Genomic DNA, 23,581 nt, shown 5'->3' with positions numbered 1-23,581 from the left:
TAATTATGGGTCACCCTGTATATAAAACTCTCACTTTCTTTCATCATTATGCAACCCAACAGTGGACTAACGTATTACGCTTTTGCCTATAAATAACTAGCGTCCATGCATATTTTTGTATTAAGAAATAATTATTATTATTATTATTATTATTATTTTTTTTTTTTTTTTTTGGAGTATTATTCCTCAAAGAGTATTTTTAATCTTGAGACCTTTACATTCATAACCCTCATCAATGTTCATTGCTCTGTTCGAAAATTTGAATTTATTTCTTTGGTGCTCGAGTCAAACAGCTATCGATCCATTGAGATCAATCTTAATGTAAACGTCAAAAGTACTCAGTGATACACGTGCTTCTTTTATCTTAGAAATATCTAGCAACTGTGGACTCAAGGTTCTCTCGTGACCAGGTCATAAAATACAGATTCAGTGCTTTCGCTTGCTTATTGTTAAATCTATGAAAAAAAAAAAAAAAAAGAGGGAGAAAAGTGTATAAAAAGAAATTATCATTTTGATTCTGGAAATAATTTCTTGAAATGGCATTTCGATATTTTCTTTACGATCTCAGAGTTTTATATACTTATTTATCGAAGTGAACATTTTGTATAAGAGCAGGGATTGAAAGAAGAAATATTATTATTATTGTTATTATTATTATTATTATTATTATTATTATTATTATTAATAATAATAATAATAATAATAATAATAATAATAATAAAGGGAAAAACCATCGGGGGTAGTTGACCGTATCTTGCTTGTGATTTAGATTTTATATATATAAAATAGAAAATCTTACTTTCTCTCTTCCATTCCCAATCCATCTGTCCATCTATTCTCTTTTAGTCTTCTGTATTTCTTAAGAAAGAAAGAAAAACTTTAATGATACATTTCAAATGAAGCCTACATCTTTTCATCTTGGAAGGTTCATTTTTAGTAGCATCGTCCTCCAGCACAATATCCTCATCTATCTTTTTCTTCCTATCTCCCCCCCTTTTTTTTTTGTGAACTGGGTCTTTATTGTTGGTCAATTTTCTCCTTCTGGTTCACAAGGGACTGAAGCATCTTCTACTGAAACTGTTCCTCTGTCCTCTCAGACCTTTCTTTAGACTTCAACTACAATTATGTTCCTTCTCCTTTACTTTTTTTTTTTTTTTTTAAGTTTTTCTTTCGCTGCTGCGTTCGTGTTCTTTGACCTTTTTTGTGCGTATGTCTTTCTCGTTACCTTTAGCTTACAAAACAAAAAAAAAGTTCATCTTCATATGTTTAAAGGAAAAATGGAAACGAAACAAAAATCCATTTAAAAGAAGTTTCATGCGAGTGGTCCCTGGTTTGATCTCAGGCTATATCAGTTTATGGTTAACGATATTGCATTCGTTGATCTCACTTTTTCTCCCACATTCTCATTCCACCAGTTCGTTCACAATCATTCATCATCAGTCTCATTCAGCGTAGACGTTAAGGTGAAGTGTCATAACAGCCCGTGCCAAAACGCCCTCATAAAAACTAAATGAATGAGTCGTGTCAAAACGCCCTCTTGCAAACAACAGATGTTATTTCTTGACAGTTGCACTCACCTGAAGTGCCAGAATGGCTCATTCCCTGTACACGAGGGGGCGCGGTGGCTCAGTGGTAGAGCGTTCACCTCCGGTGCTTGGGGTCCCTAGTTCGATCCCAGCTCGCGCCGTGTGGACTTTGTGGTGGACAAACACCGTGCTCGTGGGTTTTCTCGGGGTTCTCCCGTTTCCTCCCACTTTCTTCATTCCACCATTTCACTCATCTCTCATCATCACCGTCTCCTTTAGCCTAACCGACATAACCGTGGGACGTAAAACTTAAAGATTTCATTTTTTTCCCTGTACACGAGAGAATTGTTGGGTTTGTCAGCAAGTTCGATATTTGATAATTTATTAAACAATAGGGATGGGATTTAGATTTCTGGGCTTTCGGCATCTAAGGCCATTTAGCCCTTCACGTTTTGAGGGATGACGTCCCTCGGCGAGCACACAATCCGGGGAAAGGGAAGGAAGAAAGGATTGGGGAAGGAAGGAAGCGGCCTGGGACCTATAAGTTAGGTACCACCCCGGCATTTGCCTGGTGTGATTGAGGAAAACCCAGGAAAACCTCATTCAGGGTGGCTGGCCTGAAAAAGCGTTTTACACTTTTTCGACCGAGTGCCCCCACCGGGAATCGAACCCGGGACCACTCGCACCGGAGGCGAGAGCGTTAGCGACTACGCCACGCGGGGCCACTTATTAAACAATAATCTAATCATAGCAAAGGGTACTTTTAAGAATTGCCTTTTTACTTCCATAATCCATGCTGAGATCAGGGGATTAGAAAGAGTAGCACTCTGCCTTCTTCCCAGCATCATGGATACTACAGACAACGAAAATAGGTCTCGAAGTATTAATGATCCACATAATTCGAGAAGGTTTTTCTTTTAGTTCTTCATCGTATGTCCTACAGGGATATGATTTTCACTTTATTCAGTGCATATGAAAAAATATACAGGATCTCCGTGTTGTGCCTCTGTATAAAGATGAGGAATTCTTTAGGCCACCCACATTCGGACAGTTTTTGCCTTAGCTTACCTTCCGTAGACGTCCATGACAGTTGGCTGAAAATTACAGAAACTTCACCAATACAAGTTATGGGAACAAGCAAACTTTCGGTCCACGGTACACTGTAAGTTACTGACATGTTTAATTGTTCAAATTTAACAAATCTGTAATTTTTAGTTTACCCATAAAGTATCCAAGACGTCACAAAATATTTTTATTCAGTTATTCAATGACTTGGTTATACACAATAATTTCGGAGATAGCGACATCTATTAACGTGACGCACTGATACGTTTACAGTTTATAAAGAATTTTCATTAAACCCCTTCTCTTCCTACAACCAACTTTACACACCTCTTAAGCATGGTTGTATAACACTCCAGGATATGTCATGAACAAGTGGCGACATCGTGTCCGTGAGTTTTCCGGAAGTACTCTCGTTTCCTCCCACATTATAATTCTACCGATTTTCAAATAATCATTCACTTGTCTTAATCATTCGTTTCCCTTAGCTTAAAGGGCATAATTGTGGGACGTTAAACTGAAAGATGTAATTTTGAAGAAGTGACTAAATTCTGCAACTCTTTTCTGTAGAGTGGGCTTGAAAATAGTACCGTTTAAGAGTCTTCATCCCGGCGAAATTAAAATACCTCTAATTTTACAGTAATTATGTGATATCTTCAAATAGATAAAAGATAATTGAAATATGGAACAAGAGCGCCCTAGACAATATTATTTTGCGTGAGGTACAGTTATCACAAGTCAGCTAGTGGCTTTCCGTTTTCAGCTGTTTAGAAACGCGAAAATAAATGCCGATTTTCAAAATGGCTCGAAATCGAAAGCAGATAAGTGAGTCGTGATAACGGTTTCTAATGTCTAGGGCGCTCTTGTTCCACATTTCGATTATCTTTTATCTATTTGAAGATATCACATAATTTCTGTAAAATTAGCGGTATTTTAATTTCGCCGGGATGAAGACTCTTTAAGGCATGTGGATCCGCAATGGACAACGGAATAAGGCCAGAAATACTGCAGACTCCTTGTACAGTCACCGACAAAGTTTTTCTTCCGTTTCGTAAAATTTAGTTTGAGAATAACGGTAGAACGTACACAGTTTCACAGAGTTTCAAGGCTGGAACGTACAGAAAATTACATTTTTTTTTTTTTTTTTAATTTACTAAAAACTGTAGTCAAATTGGCCTTCCACTTGGAAGTTATTTAGAAAACTAATTTTATCAAACGCAAGGAACTTTCGTCATTTACTATACAGTATTTGGTGAGAACTACAGGACTGGGAAACTACATCCGAACTACATTATAGCTGGTTGTAATCCTAAAGGAAAATTTGGGACATTTGTGAAGGGATTCCTCAAATGATATGAGATATTCACAGATATTCCGTTAGGAAAGATAGGTCCGATCAATCACGTCCCATCAAGTAACAATAATTATTTGGCATAACATCGATATCCCGAACAGAATCAAAATGGTGACCTTTTTTTTTTTTTTTTTTTTTTGTACATGTTGTGCACGTGGTTGCACAACTACAGCCGTGAACTAGTGTAGCTGATAAAATGAAATTAAATAAACATCTTTAATTTAGCGTCCCACGTTTATGTTATGTTAAATAAGAGACTGGTGGTTAATGGAATGGAAGAACTGGTGTAATGAAGGTGTGGGAGGAAACGAGAGCACCAAAACTAACATGGGCACAATATTGTCCACCACAAATTTATTTGGCTTTGAATCGAACGTGGGATCCCTTCCAGTAGAAGTGAACACTCTGATTCTCACGTTATCTACCTTTTACAGCATGTGTGCTTTATGCACATTGTTTTCTTCCCCGGATTAGTTTATATCTTGAGAACATTTATCAAAAAATGTTGTTTAGAATGTGTGTATCATACAATAGAGTAAAAATATCACGTAGACCATTTGATAATACTGAAGATGGACAGTTTGTTGAACGACAGTGTTGTTGACCTGTCTGTGCTGGTGTGAAAACCTTAAAACAAGACTTTTTTTTTTTAATCTGTCTGTTTACAAAGAACACCGAACGCAACACACAGTGAACCCTGACGCGACGGCATGGCAAAGACTCCGTGTTTTATTTACCCGTCAGACGGCTAGAATTATGAAAACAGCCGATCACCATGTATTGTCCTGTATTTCGTTTAAGCTTTCGATAAGACTTCTGTCAACACTGTAAGAAAAGAGAGCACGTTGCAGCGCCACACGTTTAGTGAAATTGAAAGACAACTTCTGAGTTTAAAATAAAGGTTATCAGTCATACTTGTTGTGCTGTTTATTTATTTTCTTTACTCTACACAGTTCATCACCTTCCATTTCTAACTTTTTAAAGTTAATTATTAAAAAAAAAAAAATAGCCATTACTAGTTACACTAAATGTAATTCTGAATCAGAATCGCAAGGATAGGCGGAGCAATTGTATCTACTCCCAGAAATAATCTTAACTTTTTCTGCAAGAATTAAGTACAAGAAACTATCTTTCCGACCTGACACAATGGAATTTAGTGATGTTGAAATTGTTCAAATAGTTATTCAACGGTTGTGTATTAGAATAATTAAAATCAGACAGTTGTTTGTTACTAGAATTATTAAGATTAGACAGCTTTCATTCGAATGATTTAAAATTAAACAGTACACGAGATAGAAATAGTCAAATAATTATTTCTCGAGTTTTAACGACACTAGTGTAATCTCTTTGCAGAATCTAAAAAGTTTACAGTTTTACGATAGCAGAAAGGAAGGGTTTTTTCTTCCTTGAAATAATTTTGTTGTAAACTTAAGGCTATCTCCAAGTGTTTGAAGAAATGATAAGAGGTGAGTCTCCTTGCATATCATTAATTCTCGTCTTTCCTTACAACCATGCAACCCAACGAACAAGAACACATTTTGGGTCGTATATATTTCAGGATATTCCTGAAGTAACTTCAAAACACAGTGTCAAAACGAAAAAAGTCCATGTGATTTGATATGTTTGAAAGCATATTTAATTATTCGAACACACTAAGTAAAATCATCTTCATTGGAAAAGATTTAAGGTTCCGGTAATACTCGCAGATATCATTGCATATTTGCTTAGATCTGAATTATACCGTAACTACAGAATTATTTGAAACTTTTCGCGTTGTTGCTTACAATTCAGAAGCTCTAACCATCTACACTACTCGTAATTTTAGTATTTGTGGTCAATGCATCTGGTCTCATTGTCTTCATTATTTCTGAATTTCTAGATCAAAGTTTTATTGATTTTATTTCCAGTGCCTCCCAAGTAGCCTACGTGCTGAATTAAAACCCGAAAGGTGAAGCGTAGGTGCATAGTTCACATTAGTCGAGAGGTCTAAAGTTGAATTCCCGAGGCCAGCCATCTTTGACCGAAGTTTTAGAGTGTTCCTTAGTCCAATGAGACGAAAGCTGGGAATACCTGTTAATACGGTGTGTGTCAAAAGTCTTTGGACACCCTTTTATTTTGAAATCTGAAAGGAAAATGTAAAATCTCATAATAAGCTACGGTTGTAGTGAAGGGCAACTTGTCATACTCGCGATCATGCCTGCTATTTTGAAATGTGCCATTTTAAAAGCAAATTAGAAATTTCATATAGAAAGACGATCATATCGCATATCAAGTAACACCGGTGTGAGCTCAAGAACTTAAAGGTGCAATTGTTTCTTTTTCATTTTGTATGGGTGGTCAGATTATACATCAGTTGTTGTGTAACCTGTATGAATATATCTTTAAAAAAAAAAGTGTAAATCATTATAATATGCATCTCGTATTATATCATCCATAATCCGTTCTCATATAATTTTATATACCTCATTAGAAGTCATACTCTTGAGGGTACACATACCTCTGGCTGGTTAAATAGTTCTGCCGTAGAATACTTCGTGATGTGAACCAGTATGTCATACACCTTTTACGTTCTAAGCAGTGGTGACTTTCTGTATCATGCTGTTTCGGAAATAATGTTCATGGTTATCTCGGGTGATGACTTTGGTTCTTCATTTTGGGGAGGCAAGAAACAATGGAGTCAGCAACATATCTTTGCTCCACGTATTTTATTTTTCAACGTCTCAGATGTGAAAAGGACTTCTTTGTAGTTTTTCGAAAAAGGAAGATAGTTTGTAAAATAATTAGGAAAAATACTATTTTATATTCTTAAAATTCTGAGCTGCTTCGTAGCTATGTGGATAGTGTACGTGCCTTTGGAGCAGGAAACCCGAGTTCGATTCTCGACGTGAGCTAATGTGGCTCGGATTCCATGTTAAACTGTAGATCCACGTCTCCTATAAGCTTCAGTGCTGAAAGGCACACTAAACGCAATTCAGATGTCTTCTTAAGTTCACCACGAATTCATTGGCTCTATTTAGGGTCCATGCTTCCATGCAAGTTTGTGATGAACAATATGATGTACTTGGGCTTTTTTTCAGGGTTCAGTCTATTTCTTCCATATTCTCATTCCACAACTTGTCCACCAATTCATTTACTTTCGTTGCTGGTCTATTTTCTTTAAGCGTAAAAGACATAATCGCGGTACGTTAAACATTGTTTCATTTCCTTTTCCCGGAGATATCGTAGTAAATGTCTCCAGTAGCGTCATTTTAGATTTTGCTTGGGAAGGGGGGCAAGACCCCTTGATATAAGTAAAATTTCGCTTTTTTCACTGACTTACTACTATTCTATTGATAAAATGTATATAAATCTCAAACTCAGGGGGAGCAAATGCCCCTCCCTGCTCCCCTAAATGACGCCCCTGAATGTTTCTACGATTTTGTTCATAATTGGTAAGTATTTATTTCATTAACAAGCCTACAAAATGACGTGATTCATTATCCAGTTCGTAAACACGTATTTTACTTATTTCTATGTCAGTGTCTGTGTGGTAGGTTGCAGTTAAAAGTGTTGTGTACTGCATGCTGCCTGCAGGCCATGACTTTGATGTTAAGTATATGCCATTAAGTAATATAGTATTTAGTACAAATAAAACACCATTACCTCTATGCTGATTTTTTTTTAAAGTTCTGCGATTAGCATATGCGTTTAGTTATACAACAAATGTTTTTTTGCATCCGTAACATCTTGCAGCAAGGGTTAATGATTGTATCATTGTGTGTATATTGTTTTTAAAAAGCCTTAACACCTTTTGTAATGTGCTTCCGTGTTTATACAGTATATGTTGTGCCGGTCTTGTTAAAAATTCGTTTATGTCGTAGCGTGACCGGAAGCAGCTGCTGTTGTATAGCTTCCTTATAGGAAAGCACTCTCCTTCTTAAGAGACGATGATTTTTGTCTTTATTCCCGACTCTTTAACTTGCTTTTTTTTTTTTTTTCTTAGAAAACATTAATATTACTTTTCGTTCGAAGAAAACCAAAGAAATGAAAGGTTACCGAAGCCAGAGAAATCTCGAAATTTTCCATCTTCATTATTATCATAAAATATATTGTGTCAGTCGCCATGTAAACATGAAGAACTTCGTGTTCACTATTATTCTAACTGCCCTTGTTAATAACATGTATTGTTCTACAAAGACTTAAAAAAATAAAAAAAAAGCAAAGTAGGGCTAAGTTTCGTTTCACATTGTAAACCTATGGTAAACTTAAAACCAAAGCGCCTCGACTTATTTAAAGCGCGCTGCCTAAAACTAACTTGGACACGGTGGCTTAGTGGTAAAGCGCTTGCCTCTGGTGCATAAGGTCCCTGGTTCTATCCCCGGACAAGCAAGTTTGTAGTGGACAACATCGTGCTCATAGGTTTTTCCTAAGTAGCCCCGTTTCCTTTCACTTTTGAGCTCAGTCATGAATAAGCGGTTAGCGTACGAGCCTTTTATCGTGAGAGACCCGGGTTCGATTCCCGACGGGGACCTTATGTGGTTCGGATTCCACGTTAATAAGTAGATCCACGTCTCATATAGCGTCGCTGCTGAAAGGGACGTTAAAAAAAACTCAAAATGAACTCAATTTCTTTCACTTTCTCTTTCCACCAATTCTTCTATCATTCACTTGATTTAATCATAATCTTCCTTAGCCTAAAGAGCATAATCGTGGGACGTTAAACTCAAAGATTTCATTTTTAAAACTAACTACAGGGGTCCAATATCATAATCATAACTGATAAATTTATCAGTTTCGGTTCAATCGGTGCATAAAGGCAGGAAAATCATAATCAAACAGTAGTAACAACAATCGTTAACAAAATCGGTATTCTATATTCAAAGATAATACTATATTCAAAGATAATACTATATTCAAAGATAATATACGGATATTCACATGGTGGTGGAACTAAGGAAAAGCATTGGGAGACCTGCCAGGATAGCTGACCACCAGATTCGAACTGATATCCTTCATTTCGAAACATGAATGCTAACGTATGTTTACGTGTTGTGAATATACGTTTATTCACATACTAGCTTTAATTACTCGCTTCCCTGGGTTAAAATAAGAAAAATTGGTAATGTGTCCCTTTAGCCAGTCACTTTTTACTATTACTGAAGGCTCTCTTACATCGGTCATTTTCGATCATTTTTATATATCTTTCTCGTCCACCACGTTGCGGGGTTGAGTTGAGATTTATAAACGACATCGGAAGTGTCACTACTCTTCATCTCAGCGCTTTCATATGTACATACATTAATTTCTCCATTACCAGAGAGAAATTATATATGCGTGTGTTTTCAGAATGTTCTGTTTTCCATTACATGTCTGCAGCGGTATTTTCTTTCAATCTAACTTTATATATGTATATATTGGGTGTTTCAAAACAACACAGACTACGTTTGGGAGCTGATTCCTGACAGCAAACTAAGACAAAAAGTATAGACCAACCTGGGTGCACAAATACTTCCTTTCGGAGTTACAGGCTGCCGAAGACATGAAAAAATTAATTTTTAAAGGTCCATATCTCCAAAACTATGGGACCTACCGTAATCGGATTAAGACTTCACTTAGGAAATAGTATGTGCCCTATTCAAAAATACATGTTTCACAATCCTAAGGTAGCCACGCAACTATTTTTATAGCGGGAGTTTGGCTACGGGCATATAATTTAAAGTACTCACTAACTACCTCGATAAAAATTGTTGCGGAAATACCACAGGATTCTGAAACTTGGATATTTGGACAGAGGACATACTAGATCCTAAGTGAGGTCTTGACCCGACTACGGTAGATCCCATAGTAATGGAGCTAAGTTCATTTTTTCATGTTTTCGGTAGCCTATAACTCCGAAAGGAAGCATTTGTGCACCCAGGTTGGTCTATACTTTTTGTCTTATCATATGCAATATTCTGAAATTGTATTTCAGAGCTGTGTTGTAAAAATTCTGCTTACCTTAATCCATGAAAGCATTTTAGATTTTATAAAAATTCTGGATGAAACATTATTTTACACGTATACAGACTACATACGCGTATACTGCTAAGATGTTACACTAATTTACATTATTTTCTTTTGCTTTCCCATCATTAAAACTCTGTAGGACGTTGTTATTCGTTCGTGCTAGTATTGTGTTCAGAATTGTTTTAACATTTCCTTTTAATACGTCCATTCATATCCTTCATAACGTCTCTCACTGTACATCAGTTGTTCTTGAAAATGTATTAATTTCTTCCGTGTCTGGAATAAAAAACAAAACAAAAAAAATTAGTTAGAATATTTGCTTAAATGGATAATTACACAATATAAGTATTACCATATTGTATAACAAAAACATGTCCGAAGAGTCGATAGATCCATGGATGTAATTGGGCCTATATGGGTGTATATGGCGATTACTCTTCTAATATTTTCCGTTCAGCTTATACTAATTTTAAATTTACAAAAGAACAAACATATATGGGTATGCATATACACTATATTTGTGAACGTGGTCTAGTGTATACCCAGCGCAAAAAAAAAATCTAGTATCACATCAGATGATAGTTCTCATTGAGCTGAATAAAAGGATACGGGGTAGTAAATTCTGTTATGTCCCGCCGATACTGGTCCTAACATTTTGTTCTTAATTGTAATTTATTATTGTTCGCAGATGTAGTCGATGATTTAATGTATTCATGTTAAGCAATTTCATAGGCTTGTTCATTTAATTTGTATAAAAAGTTGGAGCTTTAGATTTAATAAGTTATTATATATCTGTACCGAACAACTACACTGTAAGAATTTTCATAGGTAAATTTACAAGACTGGATGGCAATCTGTTTGCCAATCCTCTATGTAAATCAATTTAAAACTATAAAGTAAAATTATTAATATGAAATGATGTAAAATTACATTTTTATCAATAAACATATATTTTCTTATAAATGTATTGTAAATTTGTAAAAATGAAACAAACAAACAAAAAAGCTAATTTTGTGATCTAATCTGAGGAAATCATCAACTTCCAAAATGAAGGGTAAGTAATTTTATATTGATATTTGGTAATTTAAATTACAGAATTATTTTCCAATGTACGAATTACTCATTTGCAACGTTAAATGATAAAAACTGATTTTATTCATCAGAAGACGATTCTAGATGTAAAAACTTAGAAGGGAAAGTTTTCGTTTACACATACACAGACACACACACACACACACACACACACACACACACACACATATATATATATATATATATATATATATATATATATATATATATATATATATATAGTGGCGGATCCAGGATATGATCAAGGGAGGGGGTTAAACCATAGTTTGCAGTTTTATCCAATGTAAAGCAGGATTGGAACTCACTTAATCCAGTATATACCTGCGCATCAAGGGGGGAGGCTATAGCCCCTTGGATCCGCGCATATAAATATATATATATATATACAGGGGCGGATCCAGAATATGATCAAGGGAGGGGCTAAACCATATTTTGCTGTTTTATCCAGTGTAAAGCAGGATTGAAGCTCATTTTATCCAGTGTATACCTGAGCGTCAAGGGGGCTATAGCCCCTATAGCCCTCCCCTTGGATCCACCACTGTATATATATATATATATATATATATATATAATAGGCATATTATAAACAATTGTTTAATCGCTTATTTACTCATACAGGATATAAATACTGTTAAAGTAGAACAAAAATTATCAATTTATAGTGGCAACGAATGACGCATTCTCGATTTTCTTAAAATATCCATGAAAATATACTGTCAACCAGCAGGACAGCCCAGTGCACTGGGTCCGGACCACCCCCGCCCCCCCAAAAAAAAAACTTCCTAATTCAACATACATGTGTGCATTTTCTCAATAAAACTACACTTTTTTAACAGGGAAACGATTGGTGTACCATAAAAATTTGATCTTACACTTCATCTGTACCCTTTTCTCTTACGAAAACAATCCAGTTCCATCATTTTGTTCTGAAAATGAAGGTGGAAATATTTTACAACTACTTATCGTCTTTTCTGGTGAGAATAATACCCGTTCAATATTGTATAGATGTAGTAACTTGTAATGTCTAACCCGTCCCAAACGCTTGGACCTCTCTCAACAAAAATTTCTGGGAGCGCTCCGGCTCTCAAACATGGCTTTTTGTTCTGCCCTATGTGCTCTGTCGATTGATGCCTTATCTTTCTTTGGACACAATTTAAACAAACAAACAAACAAAGAAATTAGTTTCAGTGATCAATAATAATTCTGGTTTTTGTCTCTACCACTAATAATGAAAGACTTCATAAGAGTACCGGTATGCTTCAAGATCAGTTTCATCTCAATATGTGGCATGGTTACCGTGCAACATTTAATTTTTAAGTATAGTGCAATAAATATGATTTCTACTTGCTCGAAAACTCTATTTAAACTAAGGACATACCCACACGGGGAGTTCATCGGGTCCGGATCATTTAAAAACTTCGACTCAAACTTTCTTAATAAAATTGTACTTGCCTATCAGAGATATGATTTATGTAGCCTAAAGATGTTATTTTCACCTGTACTCCACTCTTCCTTTTCTTACCAAAAAAGCAATCTGGCTTTGCCATTTTTCCTGAAAAAACAGGTTGCGGTACTTAACAATTACTTGTAATCTCTTAGGGTATAGAATAACACTTGTTCAATACTATGTAGACGTAGGGTATTTGCAGCCCCGAAACTTCGGACCTTTCCCAATAAAAATTTCTGTGCGCGCGCCTGATTTACATTTATCCATTTTATCTTTGTTCAGTTCGATTAGATGTACTGAATGTTGTTATATCTCATCATTGGACATTTGTTTTCATTAAACACTAACACTATACAACTTCAAAGAATTAAACATTGATACTTGAAAATACGGCACCGCATTTTTGTATCGCTTTTTGTCAACAAAGATGAAGCATTATAAATGAGGCTTGATTTTTCATTTAAATTTGTGCTCTCTCTCTTTTTCATTCTCCCTCTGGCTTTTCTTCTTTCTTCCGAAGACAGAACAAAAGAATAATTTCCGTAGCATCAACTATAAAATAAATTGTAAGTGCTAGGCAATTATTTCGTTCAGTGCACCTATCATCCAACAATATATAATTTCTCATTGTTCCCGATGCTTTGAATACCTTCTGTGTAAAGGATTGAGAATGAGATAGCCCCCTCTCGCACCGCCCTTATTTTCATCCGCTCCAGCGCAGCGTGTCAGTGCTCATTATATTGCCGTATATTAAACAGAGGAAGGAACCAGTTATTTGTGTCGCCACACGTGCAAGGTTGTTTATCATTGTCAAGGTTGCCAGAGTATGCATGCATGAAAATTACAAGTTTTCCATATAGCTTTATCAGTAGTAAGCAGTTAATAAAATATATCGTCTGCTTCTGATTTATGATTATTGGTATTTATTGTGTTGTGGCTTAAAAGATTCGACGAAAAGTGATGCTCTGCACTTTTTTGTAATGCAAAATTCTCTCGTATTATCACAAGCATGCATGAAGGTTAAAATTATACCGTATATAGTACTTGTATGTCTGTAGTAAACATTAGCTTCTAACGTGGTAGGCAAGTCAATGATAATGCTGCTCTGGCGACAAAATACAGAGGAGTGTCCATGGATGGAACAGATTGTCGACCGATCCGGATTGGCTATGAATGATACAATGGAAAAAATGGGGGGGGGGGGAATTCAATAAATTATTTTTATGACTTAGTTGATAGATTTATTTATTTATTTATTTATTTTTTTATTTTTTATTTTATTTTTATTTTTTTTTTGTTACATTCTTACTTTCGTCTGAAAAATCCTGTTTTAGTTTCGTTAAGATACAGTATGATAATATTATAGCAATTTGAACAGGTCTATCTGGATCTGAGAAGCGAGACTCACTCAGACGACTCGGACAACAGTCGTGACCCATGGTCCTTTCCATCACTCATACATACTGAGCAAGTCAAAATGATGAACCTGATTTCATTTATTTATTTTTGTGAATTCTAATAAATATATGTTATTGTGAGACATGTGCTAAGAAAAATGAACTGTCAAAGTTTTCCTCAATAATATTACAAGTGTTCTATGTGAGCATGTCGCGTAACACGGCGCACATCAAACAGATAGTTTTTTTTTTTTTCTGCCAAACTTTTTGTAGCATGTTGCGGTTAATATTAACAATTCATTTCATGCTAGCTGCTGACTCTTAGCGGTAGAAAGTAGAAACACTGCGTGGAAACTAAATTGTGAAAGTTAACCTTCTGAAGCGCATGTCTCACAATAAGATACACTTACCACTTATTAGATGTCACAGAATAATATATATATATATATATATATATATATAAAATACGCCCCTGACTAGAAGTATTAAATGTAGCATTGCATGTATTTGTAAAGTATGTATTTGAAGCAACAAGTATTAAATGTTAAAGTTCGTTAAGGTAATGTATATTAGGAGAAATTATTTTTAAAGATAAGAAAAAAGAATCTAATCTTTCAGGGGAAGAAATAGGATACGGGCCCCCGCCCTAGTTTCTCGCTCTTATTTCTTAAACTAAATCATGTTGTACAGTACTGCAGTTATTAATGAAACATTTCCTTGAAAAATATGAACAAAAATATAAGTAGTTTTCAGACAATTTCGCCTAAAGAAAACTCACTTCCTGAAGTATCTATTCTTTTTAGATTTTTCCATAAGGAAATTACTTACACCGTTTGTTAGTGTTAGTAATAAATTATTCGTATATAAAATAACAAAATCGCTGAAGTAGTGTTTTACAAAACTATCCCCATCCCCCAAAGAAAAAAATCATTCCAACAGTAAACTATTTCTTGTGGATATTACCATGAAAGATACTTATGCACCATCATACAGGGTGTTTCAGAACAACACCGACAATGTTTGGAGGGTGATTCCTGACACCAAGATTAGACAAAAAGTATAGACCAACCTGGGTGCACAAGTACTTCCTTTCGGAGTTATAGGCTGCCGAAAACAGAAACTTTAAAGGAACTTTAAAGGTCCATAGCTCTAAAACTATGGGACCTACCGTAGTCGGGTCAAGACTTCACTTAAGAACTAATATGTGCACTATCCAAAAATACATGTTCGAGGATCCTAAGGTACTCACGAAGCAATTTTTATAGAGGGAGTTTAGCTACGGGCATCTAATTTGAAATACTCTCCAACTACCTCCTATAAAAACTGTTGCGGTCTATAAATTTTGTCTTAATTTGGTGTTAGGAATCACCCCCGAAACGATGTCTGTGTTGTTTTGAAACACCTTGTGACAAATATTAATGAAATATTCATTTATGAAGTATGAACACAGTCGCCTGTCGTTTTTGAGAAAATCGTCCGAAGAAGACACCTCAAGAATAAACTACTACTCATACATTTCTCTCTCTTTTTTTTGAGGACAAATGAGCTATGTCATATTATAAGGTAATGGAATTTTATAAAATACGAACAAAACCACTGAGTAGCTTTTGAAAAAATCAAAACAAACTCTCTCCAAAGAATAAATTACCCCTCATACCTTTTATTTATTTATTTATTTATTTATTTATTTTTAGGACAAGTGAGTTATGTCATATTGTCGGATCATGAATGAAATATGTATTTGTGAAATTTGAACAAAATTATTAAACAAGTTTTTAGGAAAATAGCAAATTTTGATTTTCACCCTTCAGTATACTATCCTTAATTTCAGTAAAAAAAAAAAAAAAAAAAAAAAAAAGAGGGAGAGAGAGAGAGAGAGACCCCTCCTTGAGAATGACACAAACCTTTTGTATGGGCCATGGCAGAGTAAATCCATTATCTCGAATCGATATTTTTCACGATCACCATACTTTCGTCGCTTAAAAACCTGCATTTCTGGAAATTTTACAGCGAAAATTCAAAAATTTCACACCGCAACTATGTTATCTACGAGTATTAATTTTAATATTTACATATTATTGTTACACGTTATAAAATATTTTCGCCTGTACCTAAAGTAGTTTTACTTCATAAAAAAAAAAATCATAACGAGGAAACGAAAAAACTTACAAAGAAAGCCAGGCATGCTATCTCGAACGACAGACAGAACAGCAAAAGAAGAAATCACACGGAAGCGGTTGGACAGGGGAGCAGTGTTTCTTTCAGCAACAATGTTCCCGGGGGTCACTGTTGGTACTATCCTATTTATTATTATATTATAAACTTATTATTTTGGCCTACTCCGGGGGGGGGGGACTCTCAGAGCTCCGGGGGGCGTGCTCCCCCTAAAACGTGTCTGAAAGAAACACTGCAGGGAAGCCGACTGAACATTATATATGTAGTAGCACTTGAGTCGAGCTGGATTCTGATAGCTCCATTTTGATCGAAATAGCCATCCTAAGAGAAGGGGAAAAGTTATACAACTTCCATATACCTATTTATATTTGCACCTTGCAAAGAGTGGGCGTTCAGGTAGTGTAATAGATTCTAACTATTGTATTTTCTATTTATTTGTGACTGCATTTATACGAGAAGAACATCTCATTTGGCATTAATTTCGATACACGTTAGAAGTAACCAGTCTTCGGTTTTCGTATCACAAATTGCTTGAGAGAGAACCTGCAGGCCTCACGTGTGTAATAAATAGTAGGAGTGAGTGGCAAATATATTTTTATTCTTTTCCCCTAGGTCAATCTTCCTTTTTCTTTCTTTCTAGTGTGTGTCCTGTAAAGCAAGTCATGTATGACGTGAGTATTTACAAACACGAAGGTGTATATGTGTATGTATGTAAATGGATGGTAGTCCAAACTCTTAATGTCATGCGATTTTTCTGACCGTCGCATCCACCATTATCATGTATCGCGGTTTAGAAACCTCAACAGTGATGATACAGTCCTTAACATTTTTTTTTTTTTTTTTTGTAAATTTAAAAAAGAAAATTCACACATTTCTGCACGTACATGCATGTGAAGGTGACTCTTTATAGTTTGCGTGACACTTTTTTTTTTTTTTTTTTTTTTTTTTGTAAGTATATTGTGGCTTTTGGGAAGAATCTATTACATAACTTTTTGTTTTGTTTCTCAGGATTCAATGTCCGCAGGTTTTACTTGTTTTGACAAGTAGATCAAAAATATGTTTTATTGACAAATTTATTCTCATCCCCTGTTTTAAATTATACAGTGAAATTTATATTGGTAATTTAGAGGTTATCAGTCAGTGTATGTGTATATATATATATATATATATATATATATATATATATATATATATATATATATATATAATATAAAAATATAACGGATTTTTTGTAGGTTCATCCAATACCGCTTTTTAATCCTTTTCCCCGTACACGCACAAAGGAGAAAAGTGATGGAATGCAAATTTGTTTTACATAACAAAGATACCAGTGAGGTAGTAACCACTTTACATTATCTGTAGTCTTTAATTGGAACCAGCATTCGCAGGTTTCAAAACTCAAAATTCCATATCGCAGAACATGTCCCTTTTTTTTTCTTTTATGTAGCATTGTAAAAATCAAAACATGCACATGTTTGTTTGGAGCTGGGAGTAGGTTAACATAACTACTCTGCTTCAAGTAAAGAGTACTACATTAGTACTACTTTGGGTTAACTATATTAGTAATGCTTTCACAAAAAGTATATGGACTCTAAATAGTGAGTGATAACTCCAATAATTTTCTCCAAAAAAGAAATATGTTACTCTCTAGAGCAGCGTTTCCCAACCGGTGTGCTGCGGCACACTAGTGTGCCGCGAGGAAATCGAAACATAATTATTAATTCTATTGCAATCAAATTGCAAGATATTGTGTCTCTCATTATATTTGTGAGGAAAAATGTATATTTGTGTTTCACATTACTTCGAGCGTCTACTATGAATCTATAATTTTAAGGTCCATACTGTGTTACTTTTCTGTACATTTTTAATGTTAAAAAGGTATTTGTTATAATTGTTATCACCATTATTGTTTCAGACTATTTCGTAACTTGAAATTTTAAAATATTATTCAATCATTTCGAGAAAGCAAACCTGCATACAAATTACCCTCATTTGTGTTTTAAAAGTACAAGAGATTTGTTTGTTCGTTCGTTATTTAGTAATCTTCTTTCTTAGTGAAAGGTTTGATACAATTTTCGAAAGAGAAAGTATATTTTTATAAACCTGAGTCTTATATTTCATTGTAATTGTTTTCTATTTTTAAATTAGAATGAAAAATAAGCATAATGATTTACCACGGATTGAAACCAGTGTTTGAACCTTCTTGTTTGTGAAAAAGATATCAGTAATCACAGAAAAAATTACCAAGGTGTTTCATATTTACAAATATTATTATTATTATTATTATTATTATTATTATTATTATTATTATTATTATTACCTTAATGAGTGTGCCGCGAGAATTCAAGTTACACCCGTAGTGTGCCGCAAGTTGAAAAAGGTTGGGAAACGCTGCTCCAGAGAGCACGTGTAATGTTACCAGTTATACTTAACAGTAAATGCACATTTTAAAGAATAGTAAATTATCAAAAAAAAAAAAAAAAAAAAAAACTGGTTAAAATGTAGTTACATGTGAGTCATAACGCCAGTTATTGTCAAAAAGAACTGTACGTGTAATATTTAAAGAATGAGTAATGTCGCCAATCAGTGCCAGAAATAGCGTACATCCTTTATCGTAAAGAAAATAAATGAAATGAAATCTTGGAGTTCAACATCCAACGGTAATGCCCTTCAGGCTAAGGGAGACTATGATTAAAGCAAATGAATGATGGAAGAACTAGTGGAATGAGAAAGAGGGAGGAAGCGGGAGTGCCCCCAGAAAACCCACGGACATGATGATTCTAAAAAAAAAAAAAAAAAAAAAAAAAAAAAGTTCATTTACGTATCCTGGGAAGAAGTGGAAATACTTTAGGAAATGGAATGGGCGATTCTAAGCATAAAAGTTCACAAGAACATGTTTCTTGTTCTGAAAGGCTTGATGGTTAAAGGTTGTGAACATTTTTTTTTTTTAATAGTCTTATCGCTGTAAACAGGACATCGCTTATTGCTCAGCCTGTAGTTCCTTACAGAGGTTAGACATTGTCATCGGAAAGACCATTCCATCATCTTTCAGATGCACTCCAGAGATGCCGTGGGTTAATGAAGACTTGACCCACCAACACAGTGACGCACGACCCACTGGACCCACCACCCACCAAAATCCATAGTCATAAACTCTGATCCATGATCCACGCCCTCCTCTCAACTGAATAAAGAGTTTACACTTGTAATAAAATATGGCTGTGAAATTATCACGAGTCAGAGTTTGAATTTCTACGGTCAACCGCTCAAGAACCGCTCTGTTACAATACGGGTGGACAGGCCCGTAGCCAGCCCAAAAATTTAGGGGAGCCCGGTAGAAGTTAGGGGGGCGATCGAACCATATTATAATTCATTTGCAAACCTACCGTGAAAAATTTAGAGCGCCAGTAAAAAATTAAGGGGTCCGGCCCCCTTTAGATCCTCGTGATACGGGCCTGCTAGTGGATCTGACCTTTACGATATACAATAGTGAAGTGTTTGTCATAGGCCATATTACGATGAATTTCAATTTAATTATCATATATAATTATTACCTTGTTGAATTACAAATTTTCTTCAGTGGAAAATAGGATGAAATTTCAGTCTCAAAACAAGGTAAAGGAGGCTAGTATAGAGGGGAGTGGGACTCTACAATTCGACGGTGTCTCGAAAGCCAAGTGGTAAGTATTATTGTTTCTATTATAATTACAAATATCAATATCCGAAAGCCCCTTATATATATATTTTTTTTTTTCATTATTAGATATAATCATCTCAGGTAAGTAAATAGAAATAAATGAAAAAGGAAGAAAATGGAAGCCTTGAAAGTAAATCATAGACAAATTCACCAGTGTTCAGAAGATGTTGTCTACAGTGCACTGAGCAGAGTCGGTTGGTGGGTCTAAGTGAGTCACGATGGGTCAGTGGGTCAGAATGATTCACATCCTGTCGACCCACGACCCACTGACCCACTCCATCTCTGCAATCAAACGTGATAGTGGTATCTTCGGAAGAGAACTATTGGGGGGAAATTTTGGAATCGGTTTTGCCATCCAATTCTCTATTATTATTATTATTATTATTATTATTATTGTTCAAATTTCCCTCAATAACTGTCGCACCACAGACACCACTACCACATGGCTGCGTATGTTGGAAAACGTTCCGTTATCATTAAACCGTTGAGAATAGGATATTCATAGTCTTATGAACTTTTTTTGCTTAGGATCACCTATACTACCATTTTTTTTTTCATAGTATTCCCACTTCCTGCCGTAACACTGGAAGTACCTCTTAATGGTATAGCAAGAGAACAAACTCAATTTATTCAACTAAACTTTTTACGATCCGATTACGGAAATATTAATATAATGTTTTAGGTCAGTATCGTTGTACATTTTTAGTTGGAATTTATATATGATATTCATCACCTTTCGCGAGCTCATCCGTGGCTAAGCGGTTAGCGTACGCGCCCTTGGCGCGGGAAACCTGGGTTCGATTCCCGGCGGGAGCTCATGTGGTTCGGATTCCACGTTAATCAGTAGGTCCACGGCTCACATAGCCTCGCTGCTGAAAGGGACGCTAAACTGAAATTCAACTCATCACCTTTCGCTTAAACATTTCATTTTTGTTGTTATTATTTTAAAACTATAGCGTAGGTAGATGACTTCATATTAATCACATTAAAATAGATTATTTTTATGTGTAAATTTGTCAATAACATTTTCCATTTTTCAGTGTTCTTATGCAAACAAGGTACCGACCAACCAAACAAAAATACAAAATGAAATCTTGACAATCATCTTCATCTGTTGTTTTAAGCTCAAATGGAATTGGAAACTGAAGCAGTTGTTAGTAATTCCAAAAACTAGAGCATTTCTCCATTGTTTTCCCAAGAAAACCGCTCCAGAAACATTATTTGGAACTCCAGAGGGGGCAGTTGCACTCTCTAAGTTTGACACTTGTGTACATTTTAATTCATAAGATAATAATATGCCACTGAAAATCTTCAAAATTTACTGACTTCTAGTGTTCTTTCCTCACAACAAGCAAAAACTGAAATTAAGCTGCTGACCTGATCGGACCATCTTTAAGGCTCCAAAACGAGGACATATCTAGGTAAAAGAGAACTCCTGGTAACCCTAAGAATGTGTAATGTCCATATTTCTGCCCCATACACTATATACTCCACACGAAACATTTTCTGAGTTTTTTCTCAACTCTTTATTCAAGGTCCCACAGATTTTTTCTTCCTCCTAAAAGCTTCTTTCGCCATTCCTCTCCTCGTACGCACTTTATATCATTACTAATAATACTACCCAGTATATATATATATATATATATATATATATATATATATATATATATATATGTGTGTGTGTGTGTATATATATATATATGTGTGTGTGTGTATATATATATATGTGTGTGTGTGTGTGTGTCCCGGGAAAAAGTGGAAACACTTTGAGAAATATAGTATGGGTTATTCTAAGCAAAATAAAGTTCATATGACCATGTCTCTTATTCTAAACGGTTTGAGGCCTACAGGTTGTAAACTATATAGGCTATATAATTTTACATTATATTGCTTATTGCTCTGCCTGTATTATTCTACAGAGGTATCCAGTGAGGAAGGTTAACTAAGGTAGTTCAAGAAGAGAAATCAAGGAAGTAAACTGGAGTAAATACAAGGATGCGGAGAATGTTAGAATTCATGGAGTATTTCATTTAAAAAAAAAAGAAGAAGAAGAAAGTAATTGTGAAGTTAGTACGTAGAAAACCTTATAAAAATCTTTTCCAACTAAACATTGTATGGCGTACTATGAGGAGCATGCGTTTACGATCAGAGGCATAATAGAAAAAAAATTGAGCAAAGGTGGAAGGAGAACGAGGTGGAAGAGTGAAAAAAAACTGTGTAGTGTATGATTAACCATGATTCCTATTCCAAATATCATGAATCTTGAATCCACTAGTACTGTATCTTCAAAATAATCGACTGCGGTGTTTTTACCTGTCTCTACTGTATTTTCGCAAACCCAAGTTTACGTCCTTCATGTATTTTTCCCGTGAAAAATCAAGGACACGATAATATTGTACCAGTTAAACCAAACCCATCCGATCTGAACTAAACTTGGCATGCTGGCATACATTGACCTGGTATATAAGCGTGTGCAGGTTTTTGGTTTCCGAGTTATGGGCCAGAAAATTTGGGGGCACATTTTCGGAAATGAAAAATAAAACGAATTAATCAGATTTAGATCATAATAGACCTTGACCTTGCTATACAAGCTTGTAATATATTTTGATGTGCAGGCTTCTGGTTCCCAAGTTACGTAGATCAAGTTTAGATATGGACTTAGGCTCATTTAGTTAAATTTTCACAATAAAGTTTTAATAATGATTTGCTTACAAAATCAGTGAAGAACGTCTTTCTTTTCACAATATGGAAACTTACACATGTATCTGCTTCTTGCTCTCTCCGTGTGGTTTACTAGACTGGGAGCAGGAAATTGTGAAATAATAGAGCCTATAGTTGAAAATGACTGCCACAGAACATGTAAGCTTCTAAATTTTCGTCTGTTAACCTGCTAGTAGAAACTTAATATTATGATCATTTAAGAGGTGTTCCTATTCCTGTATATTCATTATTTTTAACAATAAAATGCACTCCGTTGTACTTCAGGTTAACAACAATGTATGTGGCCACACTGATTCATTACGGAATCAAGGTCAACCTTCTGTAACATTTTTTTGTCGCGTCCTCATTGCTGTTGCCTGCAACACAAAGCTGTACAAATTTTAACTCAAATGGCTCCTTGTATTAATATGTATGAGTTACTAGCCTTTTTGTTGTCTTTCTCCCCTTCTTTTCTAATTGAATAACAAGAAGGAGGAGGACGATGACGAAGAAGAGGCGATAATGTTACTTAATTGAGCAAAAGGCTTAGTTTAATTTTGATTGGTCAGGTTAGTTACTATCATCTCGGTTAGTTGTATTCTTTCTTTTTTAAATATGTATTTCCTATGTTTTTGTTACGCTCCGGTGTTATTATTTGTTATTATCACTTGTCTCTATCCGTCTTCCGTTTTCCGCCCTGCTTACAAACAAGAGTATCTCTTGTTTTTCAGTTTATTTATCAAGATAAGACATTTATTTTTGTTGTTCAAAATAGCAATGCTTCTGCATTTTGAATTGGTTTAGTTTTATTTACATGCATACATGCACATGCACACACACAAATAAAAGGAAAGTCCAAAATAATTGCTTTTCTGGTTTTCCTGGTAGAAGTTTCATTCTATAAAACACACAGAACTTTGGTAAAAACTTAGTGATGGGCAGTGGGAATATTCCCGGTGGGAAGGAGAATTTTTAAAAAATGGGAATATTCCCTGGCATATAAATTCCCGAAAAGGAATTTATTTCCATTTCTTTATTTTATCTTCCAAATTATAAGAACCGTATGATTAATTATATTATTTTCATTTATTATGATTTACTTCTAGGCTTTAAATAATTTGGAGGTTAAAAAAATAAAATTCGTTG

The 23,581-nt window shown here is 35.0% G+C and overlaps 1 non-coding gene across 1 annotated transcript; it reads right to left on the bottom strand.

The window, feature by feature from the left end:
• Nucleotides 1–2,175: 2,175 nt before the first annotated feature.
• TRNAR-CCG (transfer RNA arginine (anticodon CCG)) lies at nucleotides 2,176–2,249 on the bottom strand. Its single transcript has one exon. It is a non-coding gene; the product is annotated as a tRNA-Arg (tRNA).
• Nucleotides 2,250–23,581: the final 21,332 nt, after the last annotated feature.

Source organism: Thermobia domestica, chromosome 1, assembly GCF_964235325.1.
Source record: "Thermobia domestica chromosome 1, izTheDome1.hap1.1, whole genome shotgun sequence".
In the NCBI taxonomy this organism is placed as follows: Eukaryota; Metazoa; Arthropoda; class Insecta; order Zygentoma; family Lepismatidae; genus Thermobia; species Thermobia domestica.
The sequence above is the reverse complement of the archived record's forward strand: the minus strand, read 5'-3'. Positions and strand labels throughout refer to the sequence as shown.